The sequence below is a fragment of the Pimephales promelas genome, chromosome 13 (genome assembly GCF_988280905.1).
Source record: "Pimephales promelas chromosome 13, fPimPro1.hap1.1, whole genome shotgun sequence".
NCBI lineage: Eukaryota > Metazoa > Chordata > Actinopteri > Cypriniformes > Leuciscidae > Pimephales > Pimephales promelas.
Window position 1 is genome coordinate 29,033,887 of NC_142781.1, and position 17,700 is coordinate 29,051,586.

At 44.7% G+C, this 17,700-nt stretch overlaps 1 long non-coding RNA gene across 3 annotated transcripts; it reads left to right on the forward strand.

Annotated features, from left to right (window-relative positions):
* The first annotated feature begins 238 nt into the window (after positions 1-238).
* On the forward strand, positions 239-16,846 carry LOC120493423 (uncharacterized). 3 transcript variants are annotated; one of them, XR_005625721.2, is made up of 6 exons: positions 239-520; positions 13,437-13,541; positions 14,151-14,321; positions 14,812-14,895; positions 15,029-15,135; positions 16,147-16,846. It is a non-coding gene; the product is annotated as an uncharacterized LOC120493423 (long non-coding RNA). The 3 variants fall into 3 exon arrangements; XR_016146066.1 differs by having other exon boundaries at positions 14,151-14,895; XR_016146067.1 differs by lacking the exon at positions 239-520 and adding an exon at positions 11,636-12,793 and having other exon boundaries at positions 14,151-14,895.
* The last annotated feature ends 854 nt before the right edge of the window (positions 16,847-17,700 follow it).

Sequence of the window (17,700 nt, forward strand, 5' to 3'; positions counted from 1 at the left end):
TCTATCTATCTATCTATCTATCTATCTATCTATCTATCTATCTATCTATCTATCTATCTATCTATCTATCTATCTATCTGTCTATCTTTTCTGTCTGTCTGTCTGTTTTGATTTCATGGAACAAATAAGAAAACCACTCTGAATGTTAAAGAGAACTGTTATCAAACTCACTTAATAACATCATACATTATAAACATTATTTTGGTGATTTTTTCACACATAAACACTAATTTAATTTTGCTCCATTACAGTAACCCGTCATGGGATTTTTTTTGCATGCCACATCTCAGAGTTTAATGAGTTTACTCCACCCCCACTCTCTCTTTCTTTCTCTGTTTATCATCTCCAGTCAATGCCTTGGAGCTGTGTACATACAAACGGGAAACGCGTAGTGTCACACACATATACACACCAAACCTGGCAGAGTGTGTCTCTTTGCTGTGGCGAGGGAGCGCTGACGTGTGTGACACCAGTGTGTTAAGGCCAGTAATGGTTGTTCCAGTCAAACGAATTTGGGAAGGTAATGATGAGTCTGATTGGTGTCGTGTCGTGTGTGTGTGTGTGTGTGAGTGTGTGTGTCTGATTGGTGTTTTGTGTGTCTCTCTCTCTCTCTCTCTCTCTCTCTCTCTCTGTGTGTGTGTGTGTGTGTGTGTGTGTGCAGTCCAGCACGTTTAATGTACATTGTCCCAAGTGCACTCTTCTGCACAAGTAGTTCAACTTCCTGTGGCTGCTCCTCTGTGGGAAGAAAAATAAAGGCCGGCTGCAGAAAAGGCCATGGGAGATGCCGGTGTCAAAGACAGACCTTCGGGTTGTTGGAAAAGTTGTTTACACTTGCAAAATCAAAGCCAAAAGAAAAGAAAATGCTAAACATTTGAAAGTGTTCTTTGGCAATTCAATTCCCCAGTTGAAGTATTTGTTCATCTTTTGGTGTTTTTTTACAAGCTTTCAGAGGAGCAATTAAAATATTTGTTTAGCCACTCACAATATAATTTAAAGATGCCAGATTTCTTGTAGTGGTAGTTTTGCACAGCAGAGTTTGAGGTTACGACTAATTGTTTGTCTTGAATAAAGTAAGTAGCCTATGTTCAATCTCACAGCCGGTCAAAAACATTGCTGGGGCACATTTCACCCTGAGATTAAAAGATAAAAATATATATTGCTAAAATTTCCATTAGCTACAATTAAGTGTTTTTTTTTTTTTTTTTTTTTGCATTTTGCATTTTGGTACTAACGTCTCGGTTACGTATGTAACCCTCGTTCCCTGAGTAGGGAACGGAGACGTTACGTCAGAAGTGACGGAGATTGGGGGTTTCGCATAGAAAGCCAATCCTCTTCGAGTATTAAAACACGAGCCAATGGCATGCAATGCCTTGGGGCTGCGGAAATTTGCATAGCGTACTCCGCCCTACTCCGTGAGTATAAAAGGAGGAAGTGAACGCAACCGCAGTATGTCTTCGCTGAGGAGCCAAGACTGAACTCGGCCTCTACCCAGCGATACAGCAGAAGTGGCAGGGAGACGTAACGTCTCCGTTCCCTACTCAGGGAACGAGGGTTACATACGTAACCGAGACGTTCCCTATCGTAGTCACTTCGAGTTACGTCAGAAGTGACGGAGATTGGGGGTCTGTGCCATCACGCCATCTTCAAGCTGTCTTCCAGTGCCCTGCGAAAGACTGAACCCCCGAGCCTTACCTCTTTTTTTTTTTTTTTTTTTTTGGGGATCCGACTTTGACACAGGATTACCAAGGTACACTGGGAAACATATCCCGAGGGGGACATGCTACCAGCTGCCTACCGAAGGGAGGACTTAAGGATACACATATGGCCACATAGGAACGCATATGGAACACTGGAGTACCAACCGCAGGTGGCTACTGATTTAAACTCCAGGGGTGGCAGATGGCTTGCCAAGGGAAGACACATGCTCAGAGAGGCTTACAGTGGATAATACACATGAGACGGTTACCATGGGGAACCGTGCGCATGGAGGCACCTAGCTAGCATCCAGAGCAACGCAGTGGTGCCCGCATCGTCGGTGCTGGAGGACTCAAGACTTCAATGGAAGAACTGAGGAAATATCGCACTTATCCAGTCCGGGGAGTGGAGTGGCGAGCAAGCGAAGACACCTGAGCGGATCCAGAACTGGCCGAACGAGTACGTGAGAGGATACCGGCTCAATTCGCAGATTATAGAATCTGGCGAAGGTGTTGGGTGTCGCCCAGCCTGCAGCTCTGCAGATGTCTGTTAGCGAGGCGCCGTGCGCTAAAGCCCAAGAGGAGGCTACACTCCGAGTGGAATGGGCCGTCACACCAAGGGGGCACGGAAGGCCTTGCTGCTGGTAAGACAAAGCAATGGCATCCACTATCCAGTGGGACAGCCGTTGCTTTGAGAGAGCCCTTCCCTTCTGGCTCCCCCCATGACAGACAAAGAGCTGGTCTGAGGTCCTGAACCACTGCGTTCTGTCGACATAGGTGCAGAGAGCACGTACCGGACAGAGCAGTGCCAAGGCTGGGTCTGCCTCCTCCAGGGGCAGCGCTTGCAGGTTCACCACCAGGTCCCGGAGGGGAGTGGTAGGAACCTTGGGCATATATCCAGGCCGGGGTCTCAGGAATACGTGAGAGTAAGCCGGCCCGAACTCCAGGCACACTTCGTCAACAGAGAGTGCGTGCAGGTCCCTTACTCTCCTGATGGATACCAATGCAATCAGGAGTGCTGTCACATAGGACAGGGCAAAAACTCTACCGACTGCAAAGGCTCCAGGGGAGGCCTCTGCAGAGCACCCAGGTCTGCTGAGAGGTCCCCAGAGGGCAGGAGGGGAGGGAGGCGGATTTAGCCCCCTCACTCCCCTCAGGAACCTGATGACCAGGTCATGCTTCCCATAGACTTACCTTTCACTGCATCATGAGACGCGGCAATGGCCGCGACATAAATCCAAAGGGTGGAGGGCGACAGCCTGCGCTCCAACCCCTCTTGCAGGAAGGAAGCATGACTCCGATCGAACATCTCCGGGGGTCTTCTCAGCGAGAAGAACACCAATTGACGAAGAGGTTTCACTTCAACGCATAAAGGTGTCACGTGGACGACGCTCTTGCGGAAGTGATGGTTGCCGCCACCGCAGGTGGCAGCGAACTCAAACCTGCCTCGTCCCGTCCTGGAGCCACACGTGCAGCCTCCAAGATCGGGACGAGGGTGCCACAGAGTGCCCCGTCTCTGAGAGAGTAGGTCCGGTCTCAGAGGAATAGGCCAAGGAGGTGCTGTCGCGAGGAGCAAGAGTTCGGAGAACCACGTCTTGGTGGGCCAGTAGGGGGCTACCAGCAAGACCTGCTCCTCGTCCTCCTTGATCTTGCACAACACCCGTGCAAGGAGGCTCACTGGGGGAACGCACACTTGCGTGGGCCCCGTGGCCAGCTGTGCGCCAGCGCATCCGAGCCGAGAGAGCCGCGGGTCAGAGAATAACTGGGCGCAGTGGGACGAGTCCCGAGAGGCGAACAGGTCTAACTGTGTCTCCCCGAACTGGTCCCAAATCAGCTGGACCGACTGGGGATGGAGTCGCCATTCGCCGGAGATGGGACGGGCCCGGGACAGCTCGCGGCTGCCCGGTTCCGGTCTCCAGGAATGTAACTGCACGAAGGGACCTCAGGTGCTTCTGACTCCATATCAAGAGGTGGCGGGCGAGCTGCGACAACCGGCGCGAGCGTAGACCCCCCCTGGTGTTTGATGTACGCTACTGCCGTAGTGTTGTCTGAGCGGACAAGCACATGCTGGCCCTAGAGCACGCTCGGAAGCGGTGCCGGGCGAGCCGTACTGCCAACAGCTCGAGGCAATTGATGTGCATGAGGCGCTGGGCTCCTGTCCAGGAACCGGCGGCTGCATGCCCATTGCACATGGCACCCCAACCCGTGGTAGACGCATCCGTGGAGACAACGAGATGCCTGGAAACTCGCTGAATAGGGACCCTGTCCGTAAAAGCTGAGGTTCGACCACGGGAAGAAGGATCGGCGGCACGTCGGAGTCACTGGAACTCGGAGCGAGCCGCGATGCCATGCCCACCTCGGGACTCGATCGCGAAGCCACAGCTGAAGCGGTCTCATATGAAGCAAACCGAGCGGCGTTGCCGCGGCCGCGGATGCCATATGCCCCAGGAGCCTCTGAAATAGTTTCAGTGGAACCGCACTCTTGCCCTCGAACTGTCGAAGACAAGCCAGCAGTGAGTGCGCGCGCTCGTTCGTGAGCTGCGCGGACATGGCGACCGAGTCTATCTCCATGCCGAGAAAAGAGATCCTCTGCACGGGGCAAAGTTTGCTCTTTTCCCGGTTGACCCGAAGGCCCAGACGGGCTAGGTGCCGTAGCACCAGGTCTCTGTGTTCGCAAACCTGAGCTCGAGAGTGTGCTAGTAACAGCCAGTCGTCGAGATAGTTCAGGATGCGAACCCCGTGTTCGCGAAGGGGAACAAGGGCTGCCTCGACGATCTTCGTGAAGACGCGAGGGGACAGAGCTAAGCCGAATGGGAGAACGGCGTACTGGTATGCCTGGCCCTCGAAGGCAAACCGAAGAAACGGTCTGTGTCGAGGGAGAATGGAGCCATGGAAGTACGCGTCCTTCAGGTCGATCGCTGCAAACCAATCCTGATACCGAACACATTCGAAAATGCGTTTGGCCGTGAGCATTTTGAACGGTAGTCGATGGAGAGAACGGTTCAAAATGCGCAGGTCCAGGATCGGTCGTAACCCACCGGTCTTTCTTGGGGACAATGAAGTAGGGGCTGTAAAGCCCGGACCTCACCTCGGCTGGAGGGACCGTCTCGATTGCACCCTTCGCCAGCAGGGTCGCAATCTCCGCTCTCAAGACTGGGGCATTGCCACCAACCATCGTGGAGCGAACTCCCCTGAAGCGGGGAAGAGACCGTGCGAACTGAATCGCGTAGCCGAATCCGATCGTTCTGATGACCCAGCGGGAACCCCGGGAAGCGCTAGCCAGGCTTCCAGGAAGTGAGCCAACGGGGTCATGCGAACCACAGACGTCCCCCCGGAGGGGCAGCGAGGCGGGTCGACCGGCATGCGTGCAGGAGTTACCCCGTCCGGATGCACCGTCGAAACCCGCTCCCCGACAGAAGAGACCAGGGAAGGCAGAGCGTTCCACGGGGGTCTGTTCTGCCGGGGGTCTGGCGACAGAGGGGGAAGGGATTGGCGTAGCCCGGGGACGACACACGCACCCTTCCGCGCCCTCCGAGACAGAGAGGAATGAACGGGGCGACGCACTGGACGTCGTGCGCGCTCATTCCAGTCTGTGTGCTCAATGACAGTGTCAGCTTTTCCTCAACCAGCTCAGGGAGCTAGCCAGAACAAAAGATTCTCCACCGGCCCTCCACCGGGGAAGGAGGGGCCCTGCCACCGCCTCCTGAGAAAAACCATGACACTATCACTGAGCGGCCCGCCTCAGGAACATCGCTTCGCCTGGCATCTAGCGGGGCACGCGGCCTGAGGGGGGCTCTTTGCTTGGGACGCTTACCTGTGGCCTCCTCCGCGACGCGAACCGGCTGAAGGCTGCTGCTGGGGCCGCGTGGGAGGGAAGGGAGCCGCAGGGGGGCGTCCTCGGCGGCGAGCTGGCGGAGGCGTCCGAGCCGACGGCTGGTTGGAGGCAGCAGCTGGCCGACGGGGCAGAGAAACCGCCTTCGTCTGCTCCTAGGCGGTCGAGAAGTGCTGGGCAAAGTCCTGGACCGCACCGCCGAACATTATGATGCTCCTGGACCACAGCGGTGGGCATCACCTGACCAAGGGAGCGAGCGACCGCCTCCGTGACCCGTTTAAGGACAAGGTAGGCGACAGGCTCGCAGCTCGCTTGGTCCGTCACCTCCTCGTGCACATTCCTGAGCAGCTAGCTTTGTAGGTGCTCATCATATGCAGGGCGGAGGCTGCCTGTCCCGCCGCTCTACAGAATCGCGCCGCCATAGACGACGAGAACCCATAGGCTTTGGAGGGGCATCTGAGAGCAACCGCCGGTTGACCGGGGGAGCCCCAGCGTACCCACAGACAGCCGCATCGCCGAGGGGAGGAAGGGCGGGGAACTAAGCACGCTTTTTTTTTTTTTTTTTTTATAGTGCGTGTCAGTTCCGCATGCAACTCGGGGAAAAAAGGAAATTGGGGTTGGCCGTGGCCGTAAGGCGGCAGCGTTACCCAAAAACCAATTATTCAGCCGCGAGAGATCGGGGAGGGGCGGAGTTCCACCCCCACCCGATGCTCACGAACGCCCGAGATAGCACGGCCATCATCGCGGGATCAGACACGGCGGCGCTGACGCTCCCGAGGGAGGCAACGCGGCCGCATCCTCACTTCCCGAGGAGTCAAGCCCGCCTAGTGATGCTGTGATCGACATCGCATCATCATCTGGAGCGCTGCCCGAAGCAGCCGGTGCCACCGAAGAAGCAACTGACTGAATCGAACTAACGCTCGCTGGCTCTCGCACTGAGGCGGGAGGTGTGGCCCGAGAAATCGTCGGGACTTATCCACACCATCACCGTAAATCACCAGGTCCCCGGGTCGACGGGCCCCCTATGGAGGAAACCGATCGAGCGGGGGGGACCGGGACTCTCACTCAAGTGAGATCATTGAGTCTCGACCTCAGTGTAGAGATGGTCATGTTCCCACAGAAGGAAAATGAGTCATCCACGAACGCTGCTGCTGCATGCTGAAATGCCCAGGCATACAAAGCAGCGATCGTGACCATCAGATGACGACAGAAATCAATCACACCCAGAAGAGCACGGGCGAACCGTCTTTAAAAAGACGTGCGCGTGCAGCTCTTTCAATGAGAGGAGGAAATTCACTCTTTCAGCGCTGAAGCGACCAGGGAGAAGCGCAAAGTCTGGCAGACCACTGCTCAGATCGCAGGCGATGCAGAATCTCGCTGGGTACCGCCGTCACACCAACACTGAAGAGGACGCTCGTCTCGAAGAGTCTTGAACAGTGCTTCCAGGAGTGAAGAGGTTCTCTTGGCTCCGAAGCGAAAACATACTGCGGTTGCGTTCACTTCCTCCTTTTATACTCACGGAGTAGGGCGGAGTACGCTATGCAAATTTCCGCAGCCCCAAGGCATTGCATGCCATTGGCTCGTGTTTTAATACTCGAAGAGGATTGGCTTTCTATGCGAAACCCCCAATCTCCGTCACTTCTGACGTAACTCGAAGTGACTACGATAGGGAACTGTTGTACTGCCTTTATATATATATATATATATATATATATATATATATATATTGTAATATATTATTGAAAATATTGAATTAAAATATTTAATAGATAAAAATAAGCAATAAATTAAATATTAATTAAATATTGAGCATTAAATAAAATCAATAAATGCAATAAAAAAATGTGAAAACAGTATATACAATATTTAATAAACCATTAAGAATTTTTGCAATATGGTTATAAAAAAAATAAAATAAAACATATATATTTTATTATTATAGCAATGAAAATCTCATTGGTAATAATTTGGTAATAATGGGAGTTACAAAAAAAAAACAACATAAATTTAAATTAAAAAGTATTGCATTCATATGCATAACAATAATTAGAATTCCGGTGGGAAATATTCTTAATTGTCATGAAAATTAATGAATTAATTATGAATTAGTGTGAATGCAGGTTCGTCATTGGAGAACATTGTCCCGGGACCTGTGATGAGTGGGGCCCTCTAAATGTGTCCTTCCGGACTCCACAAAACCAAGTGACGCCGTTAGTGAAAGGCCATTTCGGTGCACAACCGTTTCACAGATTTCTGCAGCTCATGCAAACCACTGAACAAAGACCAAAATAGAACATAGAAGAAAGAAGCCCTGTCATCTTAAAACCCTGACAAAGCATGCTTTTAAACCTCTGAGGCAGTCCAGTAACATTTACACAGACATCCCAAAACAGTCATTCCCGGCGAGAAAATATGGAGGCTTATTTTGGCGACCAGACGTTCTTGTCAAACAGTGAGCATGTGCACATCCTCACTCTTGAGAAGTGCTGACGTAACAGAGCATTGACACTTCTCGCTCCAGCGACTGTCAGGCATCAGCATTGGCTCTCTTTCCTTCCCATTACTCGGAGAAATCTGATCCCAGGTCAGGTGTTAGGGGGAGGACGTCAGCCAGAGGAATTTAACATGTAGAGGTGATCTTGGCAGGACGAAACAGTGCTTTCGGGACCCACTAAAGCATCAGCGCTGTCACCCTTCATCCGTGCGACTTTTAAATCGGGCCTATGTTGATGAGATGTAAAGTGAGTTTCAAAAGCCTTCCCCTAGTGTGGCTGTAACGTTATTAACATTTCAGTTGCGTTCTGGGACATCGCTGTTATTAAAGGCCACCCTTTAGAGCGCTTTGGCCAATGACGGCTCTCAGTCAGCCGTTGCCGGGAGACAGCGTCTCTCAAGCTGAGGAAGAGGATATCACGCGTGCTGGGGTTCAGTGCCGTACATGAGAGGGAGAACCGACTCCAATCCTCTTCCTGTTGATTCCACTTAGGATTCCCAAACTGCCTCTTCCCACGTTGACACAAATACTCAGGCCCATGTGACATCCTGTGTGGAAGGCGAACAATAACGGCCTAATACGTCAAGACTTGGGAACTGCTTTGCGAGAGATGTACCATCACACCTCAGACACATCAAGCCAGTTCCGCACTTTTTAGCAGTGTTTAGTGTCTCGTCATCAAGGTTCATTTCCCTCAACGCTGTAAAAAGTGTTTATTTCTTCTGTCAATAGTTCAGCTGCAGTATAAAAATACAACTTTCCATGAATAGGGTATGAAAGAATTATTTTATAATATATAATTGGTGCTTTTAATTTATAATAATAATAATATTTTCGATATCGATAATGATTACTTTATTAGCAGTTCTGTTTATTCTAAGCATGTTGCAGTTTTGTCGTCTGCCGCTTTAAATGCTCATGCTCCTTAAAGTGATACTCCACTTTTTTTTTGGAAATAGGCTCATTTTACCACTCCCCCAGAGTTAAACAGTTGAGTTTTACCGTTTTCGAATCCATTCAGCCAATTTTCTGCTATTTAGAAGAATATCAGTAACCAGTTTCTGGTCTCATTGACTTCCATAGTAGGAAAAAATATACTATGGAAGTCAATGAGACCAGAAACTGTCTGGTTACTGATATTCTTCTAAATATCAGAAAATCGGCTGAATGGATTCGAAAACGGTAAAACTAAAATGTTTAACTCTGGGGGAGTGATAAAATGAGCCTATTTCCAAAAAAAAGTGGAGTATCCCTTTAAAGCAGGATGGATTCTGATTGGCTGTCAATGTTTTTATTGTTCATTCATCATCATTCATCGGCAGGTCAGAGGTCATTCTTCCGCCAAAACTCGACTTGTGTTACCAGAAACCAGTGATTATAGTTTATAGAGTTATAAATATGGATATTTTTATACAAAAATCCATCACTTTACTTCAGAAGTCCCTTATTATCCACCTGAAGCCTTATGGATTACTTTTATGATGGATGACTGTGCTTTTTTGGGGCTTTAAAATATAAGTCACTATACACTTACATTATAAAGCTTGGAAGAGCCAGGATATTTTTTAATATAACTCTGATTGTGTTTTGCTGAAAGAAGAAAGTCATATACGCCTAGGATGGCTTGAGGGTGAGTAATTTGTTTTGTGAACTAAAGCTATTAAACATTTAAAGTTCATTCTTTTGTCAGAAAAGTGTTGATACTACATATCTAATTGTTACCTAAAAGGTAACACTTTACTTGAAGGGGTGTGCATAAGACAGACATGACACCTTCATAATCATAACATGACATATGTCTTGAATATGAAGTAGGGTTTATGCATGTTTATGACAACTGTCATTAAGTGTCTTTCGCTCAATAATGACATTTTCAATGCAAATATGACATTGTTTAAGATCTTTGTTATGACATCTTAACATAAACCAATACATCATAACCTGTCAGTGTCTTTGTCATGACAACTTGACATTAAATTAAAGGGTTAGTTCACCCAAAAATGAAAATTAAGTCATTAATTACTCACCCCCATGCTGTTCCAACCCCGTAAGACCTTCGTTCATCTTCGGAACACAAATAAAGATATTTTTGATTGAATCTGAGAGCTAGATCAGTCCTATATAGACTTCCTAAGGGACTGGCTCTTGACGGCCCATAAAGTCATTAAAGAAAAGGTTTAAATATTCCATGTGCCTACAGCGGCTCAATTATAAGTTTATCAAGCGACAAAACTACTTTTTGTGCGAAAAAAAACATAAATAACGACTTTATTCCACTATTCCATTACTTCCTTATGGGCGCATCCGCGAGAACTGAGACGAGGACGTTCTCATTCGTCTACTTCTTGTTACCGGCTGCTCACCGCTTAGGAGTTTTACCGCCCCCTACCGTATAAAATGATGATCCATATATAAGGCGCTCCGGATTATAAGGAACACTGTCGTTTTTTGAGAAGATTAAAGGCTTTTAAGTGCACCTTATAGTGCGGAAAATACGCTAATTGAAAAGCGTATGTACAGCGCGCATCTTCCTCTGCTTGTAAACAGAAAGTTTTGCGCTTCCAGCTATATCAGCACATCATCTTATACGGTAGGGGGCGGTAAAACTCCTAAGCGGTGAGCAGCCGGTAACAAGAAGTAGACGAATGAGAACGTCCTCGTCTCAGTTCTCGCGCATGCGCCTATAAGGAAGTAATGGAATAGTGGAATAAAGTCGTTATTGATGTTTTTTTCGCACAAAAAGTATTCTCGTCGCTTGATAAACTTATAATTGAGCCGCTGTAGGCACATGGAATATTTAAACCTTTTCTTTAATGACTTTATGGGCAGTCAAGAGCCAGTCCCTTAGGCAGTCTATGGAAGAGTGAGCCAGCTCTCAGATTCAATCAAAAATTTCTTTATTTGTGTTCCGAAGATGAACGAAGGTCTTACGGGGTTGGTACAGCATGGGGGTGAGTAATTAATGACTTAATTTTCATTTTTGGGTGAACTAACCCTTTAAGTTAAACTGTCATGTGGTTGGTGTTGACATTAGCTGTTACGAAGCCATTATAACATGGCATGAATATTTTTCGTGACCTCAAATACAGTTGTACTAATTGAATTTGTCAATGAAAAGTTATAATGGCTTCATGGCAGCCAATGTCAAAAGCAACCACCTGACAGTTTAATGTAATGTCAACCAATAAAGCTAAGTGGTTTCTTAGTTTGATCATTAATCTGCTATGTCATGTTTATGACAGGTTGTGTTGTCAAGTAATGTCAAGTTGTCTGCCATGAAGCCATTATAACTTTTCAATGACAAATTCAATTAGTACAACTGTAGTTGAGGTCACGAAAAATATTCATGCCACAGTTATAATGGCCTCGTAACAGCTAATGTCAACACCAACCACATGACAGTTTAACTTAATTTAATGTCAAGTTGTCATGACAAAGACACTGACAGGTTATGATGCATTGGTTTATGTCAAGGTGTCATAACAAAGACATCTCAAACAATGTCATAATTGCATTAAAAATATAAATGAGCGAATTACACTTAATGATAGTTGTCACAAACATGCATAAAACTTCCTTCATATTCATAACATGTCATGTCATTATGAAGGTGTCATGTTAGTCTTATGCACAACCCTTTCAAGTAAAGTGTTACCTAATAAATAAAATCAAGCCTCTAAACAATTTCTTTTAACAAAAATACTCCTAGGACATCGTGTGCCATATTAATGTAAATTGCCAGGTGCATTATACTGTAATCACCAAGTTGTACCAACCACAAAAAAACACATTTTACGCCTTAGTGATTGCAGAAAGTATTAACATTGTGAAAGCTACAGACCTTAAGTACCCCTGAGTTGTTGGTACATTGCTCAATGCTCTAAAAACGTGTTAAATAACAGCGCTGGAGCCAGACTACTTATGCAGTAGATTTTCTCAGGAGCAATTCGCTTTTTATGCCAGATCTGCAGATAAACAACCTAGCACTCGATTTGTTTACAGAAGTGGCAGTTTTCTCTTTCCCTTCATCCTTTCTTTAGGCTAAATCTAACTTTCTCTGTTTTGCTCTTGTTGTGTAGATGGAGTGGAAATGCTAGCGCTAATGATGCTCGTGATTTAGTGAACTATACTTCAACTTTGACCTCTGATTTCACTCACATTTAGGTCGCTCCTTTGACTTTACTTTTTCTGTCTAAACACAAAAGGAAAAATGTAACAAAGTTGTTGTTTTTTTTCAGTGAGAGCAATGCTGGACATTCATAACATTGTGAACAACATCTCAGTTTTGTTTCACAGAGGAAAATCTGTGAAATGTTCACTATTCCTTGCAAAACAACACATTTAGGCTCAATCGGATCTCTGTTTTATATTCTATCTTCCACATTATCCAAAGGGATTTATTAAAGACAACCTTTTTTTTCCATCATCACAGCATGTCACATCTGACGAACATGTTTGCATCTAACAGCTTTACTCAGATCTGTTACCCAGATTTCAGCTGGCCCTGAAGAAGCCTTTAGTATTGGAACATGTGGATCGCTTTCCCAGTCACGTCGGTGCAGAGTGGAGATGTGGCTTTTGGCGGTGATTCAAACCTTTGGTAGATGCAGTTGACGTGGTCACTTTACGTATTATAATTTATTGCACAATCAACTTGTATCAACTGCTTCGTATTCACATGCCACAATCATTATACTCTACAGTATATGCTCTATGTATAACAATGCTGTGGTGCCAGAAATGAGTAGCATTGGCCACGTGTCTCCATGAAAGGTAAAGAGCATAATTTTAGGCACTTTATTTTTATTCCCTATAAAGCATTTGCATAAACTACAATTTACCCAACGCATTCTCACCCCAAGGCGTCACCTTTGACCATGCTTCAATATTTGACGTTTTAGGCGCCCTTTAGCGTCACTTACATGACGCGATCCTACGGCGTCATCTAACTGACGCTAAAGGAAAGCGTCAGTTAGAGGACGCGGTTAGGTTTAGGTGTGGTGTGGGGTGGGGGTAGGGTACACGCGATCCTAGGGCGTCATCTAACTGACGCTAAAGGGCGCCCAAAGCGTCAGATATTGAAGCATGTCCAAATGCTTCCCAAGGCGTCAGAGTTAGGTGACGCCTTGGGAGTGAGAATGGGCTGATTTACCTTATAAATTCCTCAAATCATGCAAGTGAATGCAAATGCGATCAATCTACTTTATTTTCCAGTTGTTTTTGTGCTTTTGTTTTTAATTTTTCACATTCATTTCAATTTGCAACTTGATTGGAGGCAATGCTAATCAGCAAGTTTGTAAGCAATGCTAATGCTGACATCTTAGCATCTATAGCGCTATTCCCATTTTCTGAAAGGTCACTTATTGTTGAGCCTTGTATGTAATTGCTCCTTATGACTGACACAAATTTCTTACAGTTGTAGGTCAAGTTCTTCCCTCCAATTGAGGATGGACACCAGCCGGGTGGGAACAATGAGCCCAAGCGGTCACCACCACGTTCTTTCTGGGAATAATTGTCAAAGGTTAGTGTCCAGTGTGTATTGTTGTTGTTCAAAAGGCTTGACCCCCCTCAACCACAACAGAAAAACCTCAACCACATCAGCTGTTCACTTTAAATTTCCCATCATTCCTTCATTCCCCTAGCGGACATGCAATTGTACACAAGCACCAACAACAATGCAGTGCATTTCAGGATAGATAATCTTTTTATCCTAAGTACAAGAAAAATGTTGAGCTTTCTCTCACCTTTTCCCAAAATACGAACAAGCTTTGACAAGAGTTTTGAGAAATAACATGCACATTTTTCCCCTCGCAGTTCTTTGTATCCTTGTCCTGTAAACATGGCAAAAATAAGCCTTTGATTTTTAGGTTCAAAGTGAGAGCTGTGCTGGACGAAGTCTCTCAGCACCCACCTCAAGCCCACACGCTTGGCATTGACAATAAAGTGAATCTACTCATTGCTATACACTTTTATACACAATTTTAGGTTGAAAATGCCATATTTCTTTGTGCTTTTGCATTCCTGATTGGATCACATGTTAATTAGTTTGGATTTGCTGAACTTGAAATTAACTTCTGTGGCTCTCTTTCTTTGCTGAACTTCAACATCTTTTCTTTTTCTCATTTCAAAGGAGCGTGTGAGGAGTTCTTAAAAGAACAGAAGATTTAGTGTCAGTTTATTTCTGAGGATTAAAGCACCTCCTTCTGTCCTCCCATCCCCCCTCAAGCACACTTTCAGACCGTGTCCGTTGAACTGTTGCATTCAAGAGGACTGAAGTGGCTTCTATTGCATGCATGGAAAAGTATGACAGAGGCAATTCGTTTTAAACAAACTTATAGAAAAAAATAAATAAGTGTGTCAACTAAATTAATAGCGTCAACAAGTCGTTCAGATTTTTTGGTGACACTTAAGGTTAGAGTCCACTTTTAATTAATAATTAATTAACTATTAATTCTCACTAAGAAATTATTTTATAGGAAATACAAGATTCAACACATTTCAGTTTAATGTAATTTAAAGGGATAGTTCACTTTGAAAATAATTTTTGAAATGTTTTAGCTTACCTCAAGGGCATCCCAGATGTAGGTGTCTTTTGTTTCCGCAATATTTTCAATTTTGATATTTTTAGGTCAAACCATCCATTGAGCTAAATTGTTTACTCAGAGATTTTGGAAGTTTTACCTTTCACTTTTAACGATCTAAACTTATTTTGATATACAGGAAATCGCAATGGAAGACGATTTCGATATATCAACAGACAATGTTGAATTTTTTTTCACAACCACATTTAGATCACTTCCGGGGATTTCCGCCGCTTGCTCAGACCGAAGCGCCCGTGCCTTCAGATCACTTGGACGTGGCTGTGTTTACACGAGGTAAAAAACGATATAAATACTGTTCATTTTCTCACACACGCTCGTTTTTTTGTCTTAGGCCATCAATGTGTACTTACATTTATGAGTCATTAAATCATGTTTAATTTGGACTTCTCTGTGCATGCTCTTTGAGGTGGTGACCATAACCCTGCATTATATGACTGACTTGATCTAAAAAGATCAAAATTGAAACTACTGTGGAAACAAAGACACCTACTGTACATCTTGGATGCCCTTCAGGTAAGCTAAAACATGTCAAAAATTAATTTCAAAGTGAACTATCCCTTTAAGTTAAAGTGTTGATTGTACTTAACTTTTTTACAATTTAACAACTAACTTATTAACTATTAATAAGCAGTAATTAGGAGTTCATTGAGGCAAAAGTCATAGTTAATAGTGAGAATTGGACCCTAATCTAAAGTGTGACCAATTTTTTCCTACAGTTTCTTATGCTCACCAAATTGATTTAATCGAAAATACAGTAAAAACAGTAATGTTGTGAACAATTTAAAAGAACTGTTTTCTATTTGAATATATTTTAAAATGTAAATGGTAAAGCTGAATTTTTAGCATAATTACTCTAGTCTTCAGTGTCACATGATCCTTTAGAAATCATACTTATGCTGATTTGCTGCTCAAGAAACATTTCTTATTGTTAATGATGAAAACAGTTGTGCCACTATATATTTTTTTGTAGAAACCATGATACGTTTTTTTTTTTTTTAGGATTCTTTGTCAAATATAGAAAGTTCAAAAGAACCGAGTTACATTTTTAAACAACGTACATGTGTTTACTGTGACTTTTGATCAATTTAATGCATCCTTGCTGAATGAAAATAATATCTTAAAAATATATATATTGCTGATCCCAAAACTTTGAATTGTAGTGTGTACAGATTGATGTACAGATATAGTTTTAGTAATTATCACAGAGAGAGAATATCTATTTGTGGAATAGATCTGTCAGCGTCAGTCAGATTTCGTGGTCAAAATACTTTTGTGTAATGACCTTTATATGATAATGACTAACTGACCGTACATTTTCCCTTCCATATTTATAACCCAACAAGACCCAGAAATCGCTGCGTTTGGATGATTCAGCAGCCAGAGTTTTAAACGTTCTCAGAGTTAACACAATACTCGAGTCTACAGGACATCAACCTCTCTCTCTCTCACTCACTTTCACACACAGAGCTGCTAAAAGGAGGATTACAGCCAATCCAAGTTCTTTTTTTTCTGTTTGAACCACAGCCTCCTGTTTTTAGGGACCAATTACGTCAAGGCTGGATCAGCACATGTCCAAGCTGCCTTTCATAGACTCTCTACCGCCCGCCTGCTTGGCCTCGCATGTGAGGGCATGCTGAACAAACACCACTCTATGCCCAATTATAAGGCCGCCTCTATTAAAGGATGCATCTGAATCACACAAGAAAAGACCTCTGGTTCTTTAAAATCCCACTCATGTCATCATAAGGGACGCTGGATGCTTTTGAAGGAGAGTTTTTAAGTAGCAGACTCATGCGGGACAGCGACTTTTGAATTGTTCCTGGTCAGTCACCACAATTGCAGTTTGTCTTGTTCGCAAAGCTGTCCTCTTTTTTTTACTGTGCAGAAATGTTGCACTATTGTTCATCTCCACGCTCTAGAAAATTCTGATCAGTTTAGATGAATAAACTCAGAGCTGCTCTCGCTCGCTATTGATTGCCGCGTAAGCCAAAGGCAGTTAAAAATAAATCCCTGGTGAACCAAATGAGGTGCAATTTGTTTGTTTCTCTTTAAGCTTGTAAAGTGGAACCATGTGAAGCAGACTTGTATCTCTGAAGACTTTGCAAATAATTCCTGTCTCGATTCCTGGTTGCCACGTTTCAAACATAATTACATGTTGCAGACATAGTTTGTTTTGTCTGATGTGGTTCTGTCATTTGCTTGCTGCTGTTCTCAGCCCCCGAAATCAGCATCAATAAGTTCATTGTTTTTCATGTTTTATTTATTTACCCAACACAATGCCATGGCGTAAAACTAAAGAGCGAACAAAAGCAATCTTTAATACCGTACGTAACTTGCAACACACTCTTGAAATGCATGAATGCACTTCGGTGTATGGTTTGCCAAATAGTCATTTGGTTGTGCTGAGGGGACCATTAGAGAGTGAAATGCAGCACAGAGAACTGCTTTCTGATTTGGTGCAGAGCAGAAATAGTGTGATCAGGTGGTCAGTGCTGACAGTAGTTGGGATGTAATGATGCAGAAGACCCGGGGCGGACCGTTCTCCTTGACATGAGCAATGTTCAACAGCACACACTAACCCACACACTCACAACATAACGCTTTGATGAATCACCCAATGCTCCGGTTTTGATTTGTACGACTGCATTTGGACAACACATTTTAAATGATGGATGAAGGAAAGACAAATGATTCATAAATGTACATGTGAATACACAATGGAAAATGGTGACTAAACAAAACTTTATAATAACACAATAGAGTGGTGGTGTGGTTTTAGTATGAAGGATGTTATGTGATGAGCTTAAAAGCTATGGTTTAATAAATGCACTGTACTAGATGGTTCACTAGATTGGTTTACATTGGGTCCTGCCTTGCAAAAAAATATATAATTATATATATCAGTATAGTAAATTGTCACTTAGTCACAAGTACCAGTGAAATTGGCCATCAACCTGTCCATACAAACATATTTACGATATGACAAGGGAATTGATAAGGAGTGCAGTGTGGGAACAGGAAAAAAACACATTAGCAACATTAGCACAATCGGTACATTCTACAACATGAACAAAACTT